This window comes from Musa acuminata, chromosome BXJ2-2 (genome assembly GCF_036884655.1).
Source record: "Musa acuminata AAA Group cultivar baxijiao chromosome BXJ2-2, Cavendish_Baxijiao_AAA, whole genome shotgun sequence".
Lineage (NCBI taxonomy): Eukaryota > Viridiplantae > Streptophyta > Magnoliopsida > Zingiberales > Musaceae > Musa > Musa acuminata.
This window is the reverse complement of record NC_088339.1, coordinates 7,420,246-7,436,475: the sequence shown is the minus strand read 5'-3', so window position 1 is coordinate 7,436,475 and position 16,230 is coordinate 7,420,246. Positions and strand designations below refer to the sequence as shown.

The 16,230-nt window shown below is 35.3% G+C and overlaps 1 non-coding gene across 1 annotated transcript; it reads left to right on the top strand.

Moving 5' to 3' along the window:
* The first annotated feature begins 15,936 nt into the window (after positions 1-15,936).
* Positions 15,937-16,008, top strand: TRNAP-AGG (transfer RNA proline (anticodon AGG)). Its single transcript has one exon. It is a non-coding gene; the product is annotated as a tRNA-Pro (tRNA).
* The last annotated feature ends 222 nt before the right edge of the window (positions 16,009-16,230 follow it).

The window sequence follows — 16,230 nt, the reverse complement described above, 5'->3', positions numbered from 1 at the left end:
AGGGAATCATCAAATATGTTTCTCGAAAAATATTTTTCACATGATAAGTGCATTTGCTAGATGATTCCATATGCCAAAAATCAATGATGTGAATTAAACTTGATATGACATATGCTTGTTAAGTTTGGAAGAGGATAATGTATCAAGAAAATCCAATTGTTAGGATCAAGAAAATCCGAAAATGAAATTTGACACTTTCATACATTCGGACACTGTTTTACTAGAGATATTCAATTACAATCATGAAGGTAAAACATGCTTATTATCATGGAAATTTTTGTATTCAAGCACATAATTTCCAACATGTAATCATGGCAAGTAATTGTGTAAAATCATTATGGCAATCAAGTGATTTGATCATTCAATCAAAAAAGTCTGAAAAATAATTTTAACATGTTTAATCATTCGGACATATTTTTGCCATAGTTTTTCAAATATAATCATGAAGATAAGGCATGCTCATCATCATGGTAGTATGATAGCAAGTTTACCATATATAAGCTAGCAAAAAATTTCTACATTTTAAGGCCCACAAGCTAGCAATTTTGAGATGTTCAAGAAAGCAACTCTTGCTTCTTGAAATATAAGTTTTGCTAGATGTGCAAGTTAACTTTTTGCTTTTTGAGATAGGCAAGATAGCATTCCTTGGTGATGTTCAATATAGCTAAGTTCTACATCATGCAAGCTAGTGAATTTTATAACATTTTAGAACATGCATAATCACCAAAGCATCATAAATTTTAATGATGTGCAAAATTACAAATTTTGCATGATTGCATTTGTGTGTCTTGAGATTTGCAAGATAGCACTTCTTGGTGATGTTCAAGATAGCAATTTCTTCTCTTTTGAGAAGTACAATTTTTGCTTTCTTCTTGAATTGTGCAAGCTAGCTATCTCCCCTTTTGTCATTGTCAAAAAGAAGGGAAAAACTCTTTACATCAATTTTTAAATCATGACAAAGGTTAGTATCAATCTCATTTGTGCATCATTATATTTTCAAATTAAAACATGCACATTTTCAAAACATATAAACTCATTATTATATGCATGATTCCAAATCATCATTCATATTATTTCAATCATTGTTTCACTCATCACTATAGCTTATCATGCATAATATGTAAAACCATCTAACATGATATAAACATTTATTTATTTAATTTTTTTAAGAATTCATTATACACATCATACATTATCATAATAGCATATGCATCATTCCAAATCATAAATATTTCAATTCATCATGGTATTAATTTGTCACATTGCATCCTACCATGCATGATCGAAACTTCTCATTTGCATACATCAAAATAAATTCATGAATATCTCATGCATTCATATCATCACTTGAGGAATATTGAAAAGAAATAATTGGGTAATGAGATAAATATTTCATGAATACAAAGAATTGCATAAAAATCATATCATGAATACAAGGAATACAAGTCACAATCATTCAAGAGAAAAATCATCATTCATTTTCAATTCATTCAATTTGATAAATCAAGATCATGATTTTGATAAAACTCATTTCAAATTTAAATCATCAAAATCATTTTTATGGCTCACAAAATTTATAACATAAATAGATTCATGATTTCATTGATAATATATTTTCCCCCTTTTTAAGTGTTTCTTTTTAAGTGGTCGATTTCATGTTAGCATGCCTTTTCATTTATGAAAACATGCATCAATTTTTTTTTTTTAAAGCCACTGTTATTATCATGAAAATCGATAATCCATAAATATCAAGAATCATCATACATAATTTCAAAAATATATACTCATTAATCATAACTTCAAATTAAACATGGTTTCATATACTCAAAATCGAGAAATAACAATGGAAATCAACATGATACACATTATTACTTCTTAACCACATATAGCATGATTTCTAATTGTTTGTATTTTTATTATAAAATTATTAAACATGCAATTTTCAAGAAAATTAAATAAAAAAGAAAAATGCTTTATGAAAAGCATCATGTAATTTCAAAGTAAATTAAAGGCATTTTGATTACCTCAGCGTCGAAAGGCGTAAAGGCGTAGTTTGCCACATCGCCTTTGTTGATTTTCTCATCGTCTTCGGAGGAGCTCGATTCATCCCAATTTTTGTTCTTCTTCTTGCGTTCAAAGCAAGTAGTTCCGTTCTTTTTACTTTTTAATTTTTGTTTCATTTGTAGTTTAAGTTTACCATCACTTGAGCTTATGCTCGAGTGGTCTTCAAATGTTCTATGTCCCAAATCCTTCCTGTTCTTTGGAAGGTGGTTCTCAAGTTCTTCACGTGCATTGCACGTCATTTCATATATGATCAATGAACCAATTAGTTCTTCAAGTGGAAAAATATTTAAATCTTTTGTTTCTTGTAAAGCCGTTACTTTTGAATCCCACTTCTTAGAAAGAGAATGCAAAATCTTGTTCACAAGTTCAGAATTCAAAAAACATTTGCCAAGAGCTCTTAAACCATTGACGACATCCGTAAAACGGGTGTACATGTCACCAATGGTTTCGCTCGGCTTCATTTGAAAAAGCTCGAAATCATACAGTAAAATATTAACTTTCGAGTCTTTGACTCTACTAGTTCCCTTATGCGTGATTTCAAGAGTGCGCCAAATATCGAAAGCCGTTTCGCACAAAGAAACCCGATTGAACTCATTTTTGTCCAAAGCGCAAAATAAAGCATTCATAGCCTTTGCGTTTAAAGAAAAATGCTTCTTCTCTAAATCCGACCATTCGATCATTGGAAGAGAAGACTTCGAAAAACCGTTTTCGACAAGATTCCAAAGTTCAACATCCATAGAAATAAGAAAGATCCTCATTCGGGTCTTCCAATAGGTGTAGTCCAATCCGTTAAACAACGGTGGACGAAAAACCGAAAAGCCCTCTTGAAAGCCATGAAGAGCCATTTCTCTCGGGTGTAAGTCCGAAATGAGAAATACCGGGCTCTGATACCAATTGTTAGGATCAAGAGCACTAAGAGGGGGGGGTGAATTAGTGCAGCGGAAATTTTTCAGCGATCAAAACGAAAGCTGCGTTCGTTCGATAAAAACGATTTCGATGTGAAAGCCGATTCTAAGATTACTTTAACTTGAGATTAAGTGAGATTTCGTTAAAGTAGATCTACGAAGGCAGTTTGCAGTTTATGATGGAAACAGAATACAAGCGCAAACTAAAATGCAACGTTCGTACGATAAAAGCCGATTTACGTCTAAACGCTGATTTAGAAAGTTCTGAACTTAGAAACTTATTCGTAAGATCGCAGAAGGCAGTAAACAGTTATGATTGAAATCAAAACGTAAACGTAAACTGAAATATGATGATCGTACGAAAAAAGCCGATTTACATCTAAACGCAGATTCGGAAAGTTCTGAACTTAGAAACTCGTTTGTAAAATCGCAGAAGGCAGTAAGCTATTGAGAAGTTTGCAGTGAAGGTAAAATGCTCAAAGGAAATGCAAACCGAGATTTAGAGTGGTTCGGTCAATCTTGACCTACTCCACTTTTGGCTTCCTCCACCGACGAGGTCACCGACGTCAACTAGAGGCCTTCCTTCAATAGGCGAAGGCCAACCACCCTTTTACAGATTCACCCCTTTTGACGGGCTTAGGAGACAACCCTTACAGAATTTTTCTCTCATCTCTTTACAACTCAAACTTTGAAGAACAGAAGGGGGAGAACTTTTGGTCTTTACAATAGTTTTGAGCTCTAAGAATCACAGAAAGATATCAAGATTTCGAGTGTATGTCTGTGTGCTATCTGTGCTGAATGGGTGGGGTATTTATAGGCCCCAACCCAGTTTAAATTTGGAGCTCAAAACTGTCAATTCCCGAAATTCCGGGATCAGGCGGTTGCACCTCCTGACTGGAGCGGTTGCACCGCCTGGTAGAGCTCGAAGACTGAGCCTCTGGGCGGTGCCACCTCTTGTCAGGGGCGGTTGCACCGCCTGCTAGAGCTCGAAGACTGAGCTCAGGCGGTGCTACCTCCTGACTGAGGCGGTTGCACCGCTCAGCCAGAGCTCGGAGACCGAGCCCAGGCGGTGCAACCTTTGTCAGGGGCGGTTGCACCGCTCAGTCTCGCTCGGAGACTGAGCCCAAGCGGTGCTACCTCCTGGCTGGGGCGGTTGCACCGCCTAGTCTCACTTGGAGACTGCCTCCTGGGTGGTGCTACCTCCTATCCTGGCAGTGCTACCTCCTAGCACTATTTCAGGTCCATATGGGTTGATCCATTCGGCCTAATTTGGATCTTTCAGGGGCCCGATTGCCCCAAGATTAAGTTAATGGGATCACCTCCCATTTCTAACTTAATCATTGTGCTAAATACGATTATTTCCTAAGACATTTACTGCAACTTGCTCCGGTACGTCAATCGCTTCTTCCGGCGAGCTTCCGGCGAACTTCCGTCGATCATCCGATGAACCCTCGGTGATGCTCCTGCGGACTTCCGGCAAACTCCTGGACTTGCGACGATCCACTTGGCGAGTTTCAACGAGCTTCTTTGGCAAGCTCCTGGACTTCTCGGATTTGTTCCCGCAGAACCTCCGACGACCGTCCGAACTTCCGTAGAACTCTCAAACTCCCAACGTGATCATTGTCTTGACTCCGGTGCAACTCCTGCTGCATGTCTTTCTTCCATCGTAGTTAATCCTGCACACTCAAAACAAAAACTTCGATCGAGACAATTAATCCTAAGCAATTAACCAAGTTGTCCGGCATGTCATTGGTCCCTCGACGCTTCGTCCGATTCTTCGGCGCATCGTCCTTTCCTGCAGCCTATTTCCCAATCGGCCTATTGATTCCGCAACTCCGATATCCTTGGCACAATACCCGCTCTTCTTGGCCCGATGCCCGAGTCCACGACCCGAAGCCTTCTGTCGATACGTCGACCGATCCACCGGCCCGACGTCCAATCTTCTGACATGTTCCTCCGGCACAACATGATTTTCCTGCTTTAATTGTCTCATCCAGATCGAAGCATCATTCGTCACTCAAAACGCAGATTAAATCATAAACATATATCAAGTAGTTTCATCATCAAAATTCGAGATTTAACAATATATATATATATATATATATATATATATATATATATATATATATATATATATATAAACATAATTTATCTTAATTAATTATTTAAATTAATAATATTAAAATGCTAATTTATATTAATATTCTTTAAAAATCAATATTAACTTGTATTTTTTTAATCAACCATTATATGTGAAGAATCTTAATATATGAAGGGACATATGTCAGAACAAAAATTGTAATGGCAAATATGCTATTTCAAAATTTTGCAAGAATATATATGTAAAAATATGTACGAAAATTTATAAATAATTTTGTTTAAAAACTATGAGAAAAAAAATCGATTTTGTAAGCTTTTGATCATAGGCCTACGTGATTCTCCTGTATTTATTTATATTTTATTGGTTAATAGTCACACACATACACGTACAGGAAAGAAAGGAAATGCACTTCTAGTGTATGATAACATTTCTGGATATATGATAATTATCGCTTTTTTTCTCTTTCGGAAACTACTGAAACAATACTTAGATTAATCATGATAAATTCTGAGAAGCTTTTTCATAAATTTAAAAACAGAAATTGGACTCGTACATTAGTGCACTTGATTGACTGGATTTTTTTTTCGTAACTCTTTCTTTTCTTTTTAGTAACTTAAGTTTTTGAGATTTATAATTATTTAATTAAAACTTTATCATGAAATCAAAATACTGTGTATTCGAATCGCCATCTGTCTTTTGTTCATTGGATTGATATGTGTGATCCAATTTAAATTATTTATTTATTTTGATGGATGTTTCTGAATTTTTTGGATGATACCAAATATTAAATATTTTGGTATGTCCAAAAGGCAACGCTATAAAAAATAGATAACCTCAGATTTAATTTATGGTCTCTGGTGAAATTGATGGATTAATCGAGTATAATTTACATAAATACTAATAACAAAAATATATATCTACATAGAAATATGAATATTAAAAATTAGCGTAAAACTATTATTGCTAGTTATTTCTTGGCCCTAAGATTTTAAATGATTTTTTATTTCATATTATTAATACTCTTGACAAAAATAAAAAATTTCAATTTGACAGAGTAAATTTCAATTTTGAATTTATTTTTTATATCTGGATTTCCTTTAGTTGGCACATGAGATATCACATTAGAGTTTTCTGGATCGTACTTTTTGTAATAAATCTTTTAGCATTAATGATCATCTAATTCAAAATCATTATCAATTTTGACGGATGTCAGTGAAGTTTTCGGATGATTTTGATATGTCCAATAAAAATACTGCTTAAGAATACTTATTTGTACAAATACTACTTCGATTTAAAAAAAAAAAATTAACCAAATTTGTTTATATTTTGAGTTATTCTCTTCGGTCAAGAGTTTTGGATTTCATCTGAACCTGATGAAAGATTAAACCGCATTTTATAGACTGATTGATGAATTTAATACAATTAGAAGTATTAGAAGTAGAAGGATGGCTCGTTATGTGGATCCAATTTTTGATATTTCAAACCAAAATAGCCTAACTAAACAAAAAATAATAATAATAATTTATTATTATTTTTGGATCAAATAGATCGATTCAATTCAATACCAATAGCTATACCAAAGAACAACAACAATCCAATTCTAATAACGTTGCCAAACAATAAGTATTTATAACGATAATACGATCACAATATATGAATTACATATAACAAATTATATAGAACATTTTACGTTAAAAATCTTTCAATATTAATTTTTTATCAAATAATATCTTCTTAATTGATTGTTACTTGAGGGTGCTCGTTTCTCATCAATTTGATCAAAATGCACCTTGGTCCTTCACCCGCTGTCGCCACCCTGGATCGCCGCCTCCGTCGCCACTGCCACCCCTCCTCCCTTCCCTCTCTCCGTCCCTCCTCGCCCCCGTCCCTCCCTCCCTTTCTCGCCGCCCGCCCTTCCTCGTCGCGGTGGGAACAGCGGGTAGAGCGGAGGAGGGCGGCGAGGGCCTCCGTCGCCCTCGCCGTTGCTCCCACTACGATAAGAGACGAAGAAGACGACGCGGGGACCTAAAGGAAGCTGAGTCCTCCGCGGCGGGGGCAGGCACGGGTGCGGGGTGCCAGAGGCGGCGCTTCTCCTCTCCTCGAGTCGGGACGTGGCCGCACAGTAAGCGGCGGCCGCCTCCTCGATGGTGGCGAAGGTGCGGAACAAGCGGACGCCGTTGATGGGGTCCCGGATCTCCGTTGCCCACTTCGCTGCCTTCTTCGTCCTCGCCGCTAATGCCCTCGTCGCTCACCTCCACTCCACCCGCTGCTCCGACCGCGACGAGGAAGTGTGAGCGATGGGAAAACAGGGAGGAGGGGGAAGGGAGGAGGAGGAGGCCCCACTTGCGGTAGTAGCAAGGGGTGGCGGAGGCGACGATGGTCGGCGGTGATGGGTGAAGAATCGAGGGTATTTTTGTTAGGATGCAAAAGAATGTTTCAAAGTAAAAATTAATTAAGGGGATGTCATTTGATAAAAACTTAATATTAAGGAATTTTATAGATAAAATATTTAATTATATTACAGATATAATAAAAGCATCACATCGTGACTCACGTGAGATTTGATCAACTCGCAGACGTATCTTCTCATGACTCTGCATAATGGTGTAACTCTCGCACAGCCATTGATTTATTCAGACTGACAACACCGCCACCGATGCTGAGAATATAGAATATAATACGTCCAAAAGTAGGAGGCTTGTGAGATTACTCTTAATGATGAGTTTCTGTAGATGAGTTGACTTTTGCAGGACAAAAATATCAAACAATATTGAAGAGGATTTATTATTATTATCATATTTGAATAACAAATAAATATAATAACGCTAAGAAATGATAAATGGTTATGATTTCTAACTTTTATCAAATTTTAAATTTTGATAATAAATTAATTAATAAATTTATGATTTAATTTATATTTTAAGAAAAATAATATAGGACTAACTTCGATCATGAAAAATAATTAAAATAGTAGAATCAGACATTGGGCTGGAGTCATAGGTCGAGCATTAGGTCGGAAGAATGGGACGTTACACCAAAATCAGACGTTACGGGAGTTAACATGCCAATGGATCACACGATACGTCGAAGGTTCAGATGATACGCCGGAAGTTCGGATGAACCAATGACATGCCAAACAACATATATTTCATGTCTCAAAATTGTTGAAGTCTTAATTATCATAATTAGGTTGTAAATTGAGTTTGTTTTAGGTATAACTTTACTAACTCAATTAGCGACCCTTTGGGCCTAATCTAGAATAGATTTTGGCCCATTGGGAGGCCCATTCAGTAACCCAGGATTAGGTCAGGTGGTAGCACTATAAGACCAGGCGGTGGAACTACCTATGAGTTGGAAAAGTGAAGTACGTTGAATCTCGGATTTTGATAATGAAACCAATTGATAGTGTTTATGATTTGATCTGCGTTTTGAGTGACGTAGGAAACTTTGATCAGGGAGAGACAATTAAAGCAGGAAGAATCATTTTGGGCAAAGAAAAACATGTTAGAAGATTGGACGTCGAGCTGAACGATCGGTCGACATATCAGTAGAAGGCTTTGGGCCATGGGTTCGAGCATCTAGCCAAGAAGAGCGGAAATTGCACCAAAGAAATCGGAGTTGCGGAGGTCAACTAGTCGATTGGGTAATAGGCCACAAGAGAGGACGATGCGCCAAAGAATCGGATAAAGGTCGATGAACCAATGACATGCCGGGCAACATGATTCAAGCTTTGTAATAATTGTCTAAGAACGAAAGAGGTTTTAATTATGCAGGATTAACTATGATAGTGATCAAGGCATAAAGCAAAATGAAATCCTAGAGTCAAGAACGAGATGTCATCAACAAAAAGGTGAAGTGCAACTAACAAGTGTTTAAGATATAATGTCAAATCATTGCATAAAAAACATAATATCAAGTTTTATCATCATGCAATTTGTAAGCTAGAAAATTTAGCAAGTATTACATCATGCAAGTTATCAAGTTTTAGATATGCAAGGTAGTAAGATAGCAAGTTTACAACATACAAGCTAGTAAATTTTTCATCACTTTACAATATACATAATCACCAAATCATCGTTAATTTTAAAGATGTGCAAGATTACAAATTATGCAAGTTTACATTTTTGCTTCCTATGATAGGCAATCTATCAATTTTTTTTAGTGATGTTCAAGATAGCAATCTCTTTCTTCTCTTTTGAGAAGTGTCATTTTTGCTTCCTTTGCAAAGTGCAAGCTAGCAAAATTTTACATTATTTTACAACATACAAGCTAGCAATTTGCCAAGTGTTACTTCTCTTTGAAGTACGAAGGTTAGCAAGTTTTTGAAAAATAATGCAAGATAATAAGTTAGCAAGATACAATGTTTTACATAAAGCAAGCTACATGAAGTACATTTGCATCTTCTCTTTAGATGTGCTAGCAAGCAAGCAAATTTTTCTCCTTACAATTTGTGAGCTAACAAATTTTACACATATGAAAATTTGCAAGATATTTGCATCTTTTTGAGATGAGCAAGCTTTTTGATTCTTTAAGCTAGCAAAATTTGCTCCCCCTATGTCATTGTCAAATAGAAGGAAAGAATATAATATTATAATTATTTTCCCTTTTTATCAATCTTCACATCATAACAAAGGTAAAGTATCAACCTTATTTCAATATGTTTGTGCATCATTATAGTTTCAATTTACAACATGCATAATTTTAAAACATTACACATCATCATTACTCTATGCATGATACTAAAAATAAATCAATCATCATATCATACATGATACTCATAAGATAGTAAATTTATATCATTTTAGAGCATCAAAACAATATCATGAGTATTTCATTCATTCATATCATCACATGAAGAATATCGAGAAGAATTAGGTGATGAGATATACTTCAAGAATATAAGGAATTATACAAAGTTAAAAAATCATATCATGAAATATGAGATCATGTGAATACCAAAAGACATGACTCATTTTGACAAATCTCCTCTTAGTAATAATTGTCTAGATCAAAATGTGTTTTTATGTGTGCAGGATTAACTACGATAGCAAGACATATAGCAAAATAAAGTCCCGAAGTCAAGAACATGATTTCATTGGGAGTTCGAGAGTTCGTCGGAAGTCCGGACGTTTATAGGAAATTCTGTCAAAATTGACCGAGAAGTCCCAAAGCTTGCTAAAGAAGCTCGTTGGAACTCACCAAGAAGATCATCATGAAGTCTAGGAGTTTACTGAGAGTCTGCTAGAACATTGCCGAGAGATCGTCAGAAGTTCGTCGGAAGATCGTCAGAAGCTCACCGGAAGAAACCTAGACTTACAGATTTTGTTTAGCTTAGTAAATGTCTTAAAATTCATATTTAGCACATAATAGGGATTAGAATTGGGCCAACCCAATTAGGGGACAGTTGGGCTAAGAGAAAGGCCCAAATAGTGACCAAACAGGTGAAACCATCGTGGCATAGTCTCCGAGACTATGTCAGGTGATGGTACCACCCAGACTTAGTCTCTAAGACTGTTTGGGCGATGGTACCACCTAGTGTCAGGTTGTAGGCGGTGGTACCGCCCGTATTGGAGAAAGCTTTCATTTTTTTAGTGTTTCAAATCATATGATTGATTTCATATAAGTATGCTCAAGTTTTTCACATATGCCAAATCAAGACATGTATCATTTTTAAAACCGAAAAAGAACTTTCAAAAGATCACAAAAACTATCTTGCATAAGTTCAAAATATAAACTCGTTAAGCATGCTTTTAAATCATCATCATATTTTCATTAAGACATTAAGCATGGTTTCATTGAACATAATGTATTTTCAAACAAAATCGAAAAATCATCAAGATACACATTATTTCTTCTTGAAAAACATATATAGGATTATCAATAGATTTAAATCTAATTATTTTATTTCTTTATCATAAAACATGTAATTTTCATTATCATTTCCAAAATTACTAGCATTATAAACATGATCCTATTTTATTTTTGCATTTTTATTACATCACTCAACATGCAATATATATATATATATATATATATATATATATATATATATATATATATATATAAACTAAATTAAAAATAACTCATGAAGAACATTAAGTAATTTTAAAGTAAACTAAGGGAGTTTCGTTTGAGTTGTTTAACTCATTGAAGAAAGCCGTTAAGGCATAGTTTGCCACCTCGCCTTTATTGATTTTCTCCTCATCTTCGGATGAGCTTGATTTGTTTCTAAGAGTTCTTCTTGAGTTCATAGCAAGTAGTTACATTCTTTTTAAGTTTATTTTTATTCTTCAATTTTTGTTTCATAAATTTTTTAAATTTCATAGTGAGGAGTTCAAGTTCACTATCACTTGAGCTTATGCTCGAGTGGTCTTCAATTGTTCTAAGTCCGAAATCCTTCCTGTTCTTTGGAAGGTTGTCCTCAAGTTTGTTTTGTGCCTTGTGTGCCATTTTATTTGTCATTAATGAATCAAAAAGTTCTTCAAATGAAAAATTATTAAGATCTTTTGCCTCTTGTATTGCAATTAATTTCGGATCCTAATTTTTATAAAGTAATCGTAAAATATTGTTTATAAGTTCAAAATCTGAAAAACTTCTACCAAGTGCTTTTAAACCATTGACGACATCCATAAAATGGGTATACATGTCAACAATGGTTTCACTTAGTTTCATATGAAATAATTCAAAATCATACATTAAAAGATTAATCTTCGAAACTTTTAATCTACTAGTGCCTTCGTGTGTGGTTTCAAGAATGTGCCAAATATCGAAAGTCGTTTCGCACAAAGAGACCAAATTGAATTCTTTTTTGTCTAAGGCATAAAATAGAGCATTCATAGCTCTAGCATTTTAGAGAAAATGTCTTCTTCTCCAAATCATTCCAATCGTTCATTGGAAGAGAACACCTTTGAAATCTGATTTTGACCATATTCCATAAATTTAAATCAATAGAAAGTAAGAAAACTCTCATTCAAGTTTTTCAATAAATATACTCCGTCCCATTGAAAAAGGGAGGACGAATGAGAAAGTGACCCTCTTGAAAGCCGAAAAGAGCTATTTCTCTTTGGGTGTTAAACCAAATGAGAAAAACGTGGCACTGATACCTTGTTAGGAAAAGAGTCGGTACTAGGGGGGAGCGGGGGGGGGGGGGGGGGGGGATCCGTTTCCGATGTGAAAATTACGTCGGTTCAAAACTTCGTTGTGATTAAATTCATTTCCGATGAAAAACTGTTTCATAAAGATAATAACTTTGAAAGTGCATGGAAGAGCATAGTCGATGTAAAACAAGTAAAGTGGTTTGCAGTTAAAGTAAATTGCTTAAGAGAAATGCAAACCAGATTTTTATAGTGGTTCAATTGTTGTGACCTACATCCACTCCGCCGATTCCTCTTCCATCGCGGCCACCGGCATCCATTATCGGTCTTCCTTCAATAGGCAAAGACCAACCACCTTTTACACCCCTCTTCTCCTTTTCACAGGTTTAGGAGACAACCTTTTACAACCCTCTTTTACACGGTATCCCTCTCATACCTCTCTTAGAACTCTCTCTAAGCTTTGGGAGGAGGGAACTAAACTTTCTAATATTTACAACTTTAGAATCATAGAATCTTGCTCAATATTTCTTTTTTATCCATGTAGGGATAGCTGGGGTATTTATAGGCCCCAAATGAATTCAAATTTGGAGCCTAAAATTCAAACCTGTTTTCTTTCTTTCCTTGCTCCTACAAACCTATTATTATGAAGAAAATAAAAATCAAAAAACAAAATTTTGTGACTGGATATATGTGTGTGTGTGTGTGTGTCTTATGTTAGATTTCCAGCTTTATAATAATTAAGAAAATGCTGATCCTTCTAAAGCCAAAATAACATAGGCCAAAACTACTACTTCTCATGTTATACTCCCCTCAATTACTTCAACTATCCCCCATAACTCCTCGGAGGCCAAATCATTGTCAAGTTATATACTAATAAATTCTCTACTTTATCAATTTTTTAAAAAGGAGAGATTAATGAATCTATCTATATATTTTTTATGAATCTCTTGAAAATGATTATGATTTGATGATTTGAATATGAATGAATTTTATCTTGATTTTTAAAGATATAAAAATTAAGATTTCTTATGCTTAACTTTAGATTTTAGATGCATGAATTGAAATCTTTTTCTCCTAAGTCTCTTTTACGATTTACTAAAGAGAATATCTTTTTCAAAATTCATGACTTAAAATTTCTTTTGAATATCTTTTATTATTTGATCTTCTAAGATTTTCTTTTGATTATTTAAGAGAAGGTTTTTCAAAAGAAATCATGTCTTTTGGTATTCACATGATCTTATCTTTCATGATATGATTTTTATGTAATTTCTTGTATTCATCACCGAATTAATTTTTCTTGATAAGATGAAATGAATGTGATGAAATAAAAATATGCATGAAATACAAATGAGAAGTTATGATCATGCATGATAGGATGCAATGTAATTTGACATTTAGATACCATCATAATTTAAAATGCTATGATTTGTTACTAAATTGATGTATTATGAATGCTTGAGTATCTTTTATGATATGATGATTGATATATTGTTAGTTTCATGCATAAAGTAAGGATGAAATGTAAGATTTTGAAATTGTGCATGTTTTAATTTGAAACTATCATGATGCACAAACATAATGAAAAATGATTGATACTTCAACTTTGTCATGATTTGAAAATTCATGTAAAGGAAAAAAGAATTATAACATTGTATTCTTCCCTTCTTTTTGATAATGACAAAGGGGGAGATAGCTAGCTTACTAACTAGCTTGCATAAGTCAAGAAGATGCAAAAACTTGCTTACTTGCTTGCACATCTAAAGAGAAGATGCAAATGTACTTCATGTAGCCTAATTCATGTAAAACATTATATCTTTCTAGTTTGTTATCTTGCATTATTCTTCAAAAACTTGCTAGCCTTCATACTTTAAAGAGAAGCAACACTTGTCAAATTGCTAGCTTGTATGTTGTAAAATAATATAAAATTTTGCTAGCTCATACTTTGTAAAGGAAGCAAATATGACACTTCTCAAAAGAGAAGAAAGAGCTTGCTATCTTGAAAATCACTAGCTTGCCTATCTTAAGAAGCAAAAATACAAACTTGCAAAATTTACAATCATGCACATCTTTAAAATTAACGATGATTCGATGATTATGCATTTTGTAAAGTGATAGAAAATTGCTAGCTTATACTTTCTAAAATGCTGATAAATTTTCCTAGCTTGTATGTTGTAGAACATGCTATCTCACTACCTTGCATATCTAAAACTTGATAAGTATGTTCTAATATGATGTAGCACTTGCTAAATTTTTGCTAGCTTGCATGATGATAAAAATGAAGATTATGTTTATTATGCAATGAGTTGAACTTGTATTTCTAAACATTTGAAAGTTACACTTCTCCTTTTTGTTGATGACAAAGGGGGAGAAGTATGATCATGTTATGCATGATGACATGTTGCAAATATTCATGATGAATATTTGTTTTAACTCCGTCATCAATTGATTATTATCATAAAAAAGGGGGAGATTGTTGAATCTCATATTTTGATGATGAAACCAATTAAAAATTATTTATGATTTAATTTACGCTTTGAGTGACATAGGATGCTTTGATTAGAGAGACAATTAAAGCAGGAAAAATCATGTTGAGTTGGAGGAAAAAATGTCAAAAGATTGGACGTCGTGTCACGGACAAACTTCTAAACAGGATGTTCGATGTAATGCTTATGTATGTCTGTGTCTTTTGATATGTTCATACTTTGCACAGCATGTAGAGGGACGACTGAAGGCTTAATAGTCTCATTTTAGTTGGGTTTGGTGGCCGCTTTAGGCTTGTAAATAAAGGTTGTGTCATGTGGATTCTTTGAGAGATTCTCCGTGGACCATTTTGACCCTTTGTTGTGTAACTGTTCATAGCTTGTAAAGTCTGTTTGTAATTTGTATTGTCTATGAAGTGTTTCTTAGAATGTTTGCTTGTGGATCCCGAGTGAGGCGTTCCCCCTAACCCATTTTCTCTTTCGTAGGTCCTAAGGGACCATGGGAGGCTTCGGGGAGGCTGACCTTTGTGGACGGACATGCAAGGGTGCCGTACGACTTAGGCAAAACCAGCTAAGTCCGTGACAGATGGTATCAGAGCGGGACAAGCATTCATAAAAACACTTAGCATGCAAACATGGGGGACCTAGCAGGGCTACATTGAGGGCAGTCAGCACACGTTCGACCGTTTGGGGGAAAACGGGCATGAAGATATAGGGAAAAGGAGTCACTCGGAGGAGTGAGCATCTGAGATGGGCATTCAGAAGAATGGCTAACCATTCGCACAAGAGACACCATGAGAACAGGCAAGCTTGGAAGAATGCAGAGCGCACAAAGGTTGGGATGGCTGAGTTTGAGCTACGGCTCAACGTTGACAACTATACTTGATGGTGCTCAAGGCAAGCGAGGCGCTTGGTAAAGGATGAGACCATGCAAAGTGGAATGAGTTGCTCAGCGACCGAAAGAGTTGTGTAAAGCTCACAGAGGTGAGGAGAATTGCTAACTCAAAGAATTCAGTACTCATACATGGGCTTGTATGCGGACAATGGAATGTTCGCGGCCATCCCAAGATGACAAAAACTCAGCGCTATGGAGCATTAAAACTTTCTCTTCAACATGTGAAGGATACGTCTGTAGGAGGCTGAAGTGTGCAATGAGTTCAGCATGTTGCTAGGCCTTGAGTGGTGCAGCGGGGGCTGTATTAACGTGGAGTCGCAATCTAGCAAGTGTATTTGCAGGAGGCAGAACAATGCATAGTTTGTTCAGCAAATTGGAGTAGTCCAAGGGGATTTATGGGCATTTGGTCTAGTGGTATGATTCTCGCTTAGGGTGCGAGAGGTCCCGAGTTCAATTCTCGGAATGCCCCATTTATACATATTTGTAGAGACAGAAGCCAGAAATAACTTCATGCAAGCCTTAAAACAGGAGGAAAGTTTTGCAAAGCAGAAGTCTCGACAGCATTGGCTTACACTAGGGGATTCCAATACTAAATTTTTCTATGCTTCAATTGCTACTCGAAGGGCTGTTAACCGTACAGCAAATGCAGAGACAAAGATGATAATCTTATTGAGAATTTAGATGAGGTTAA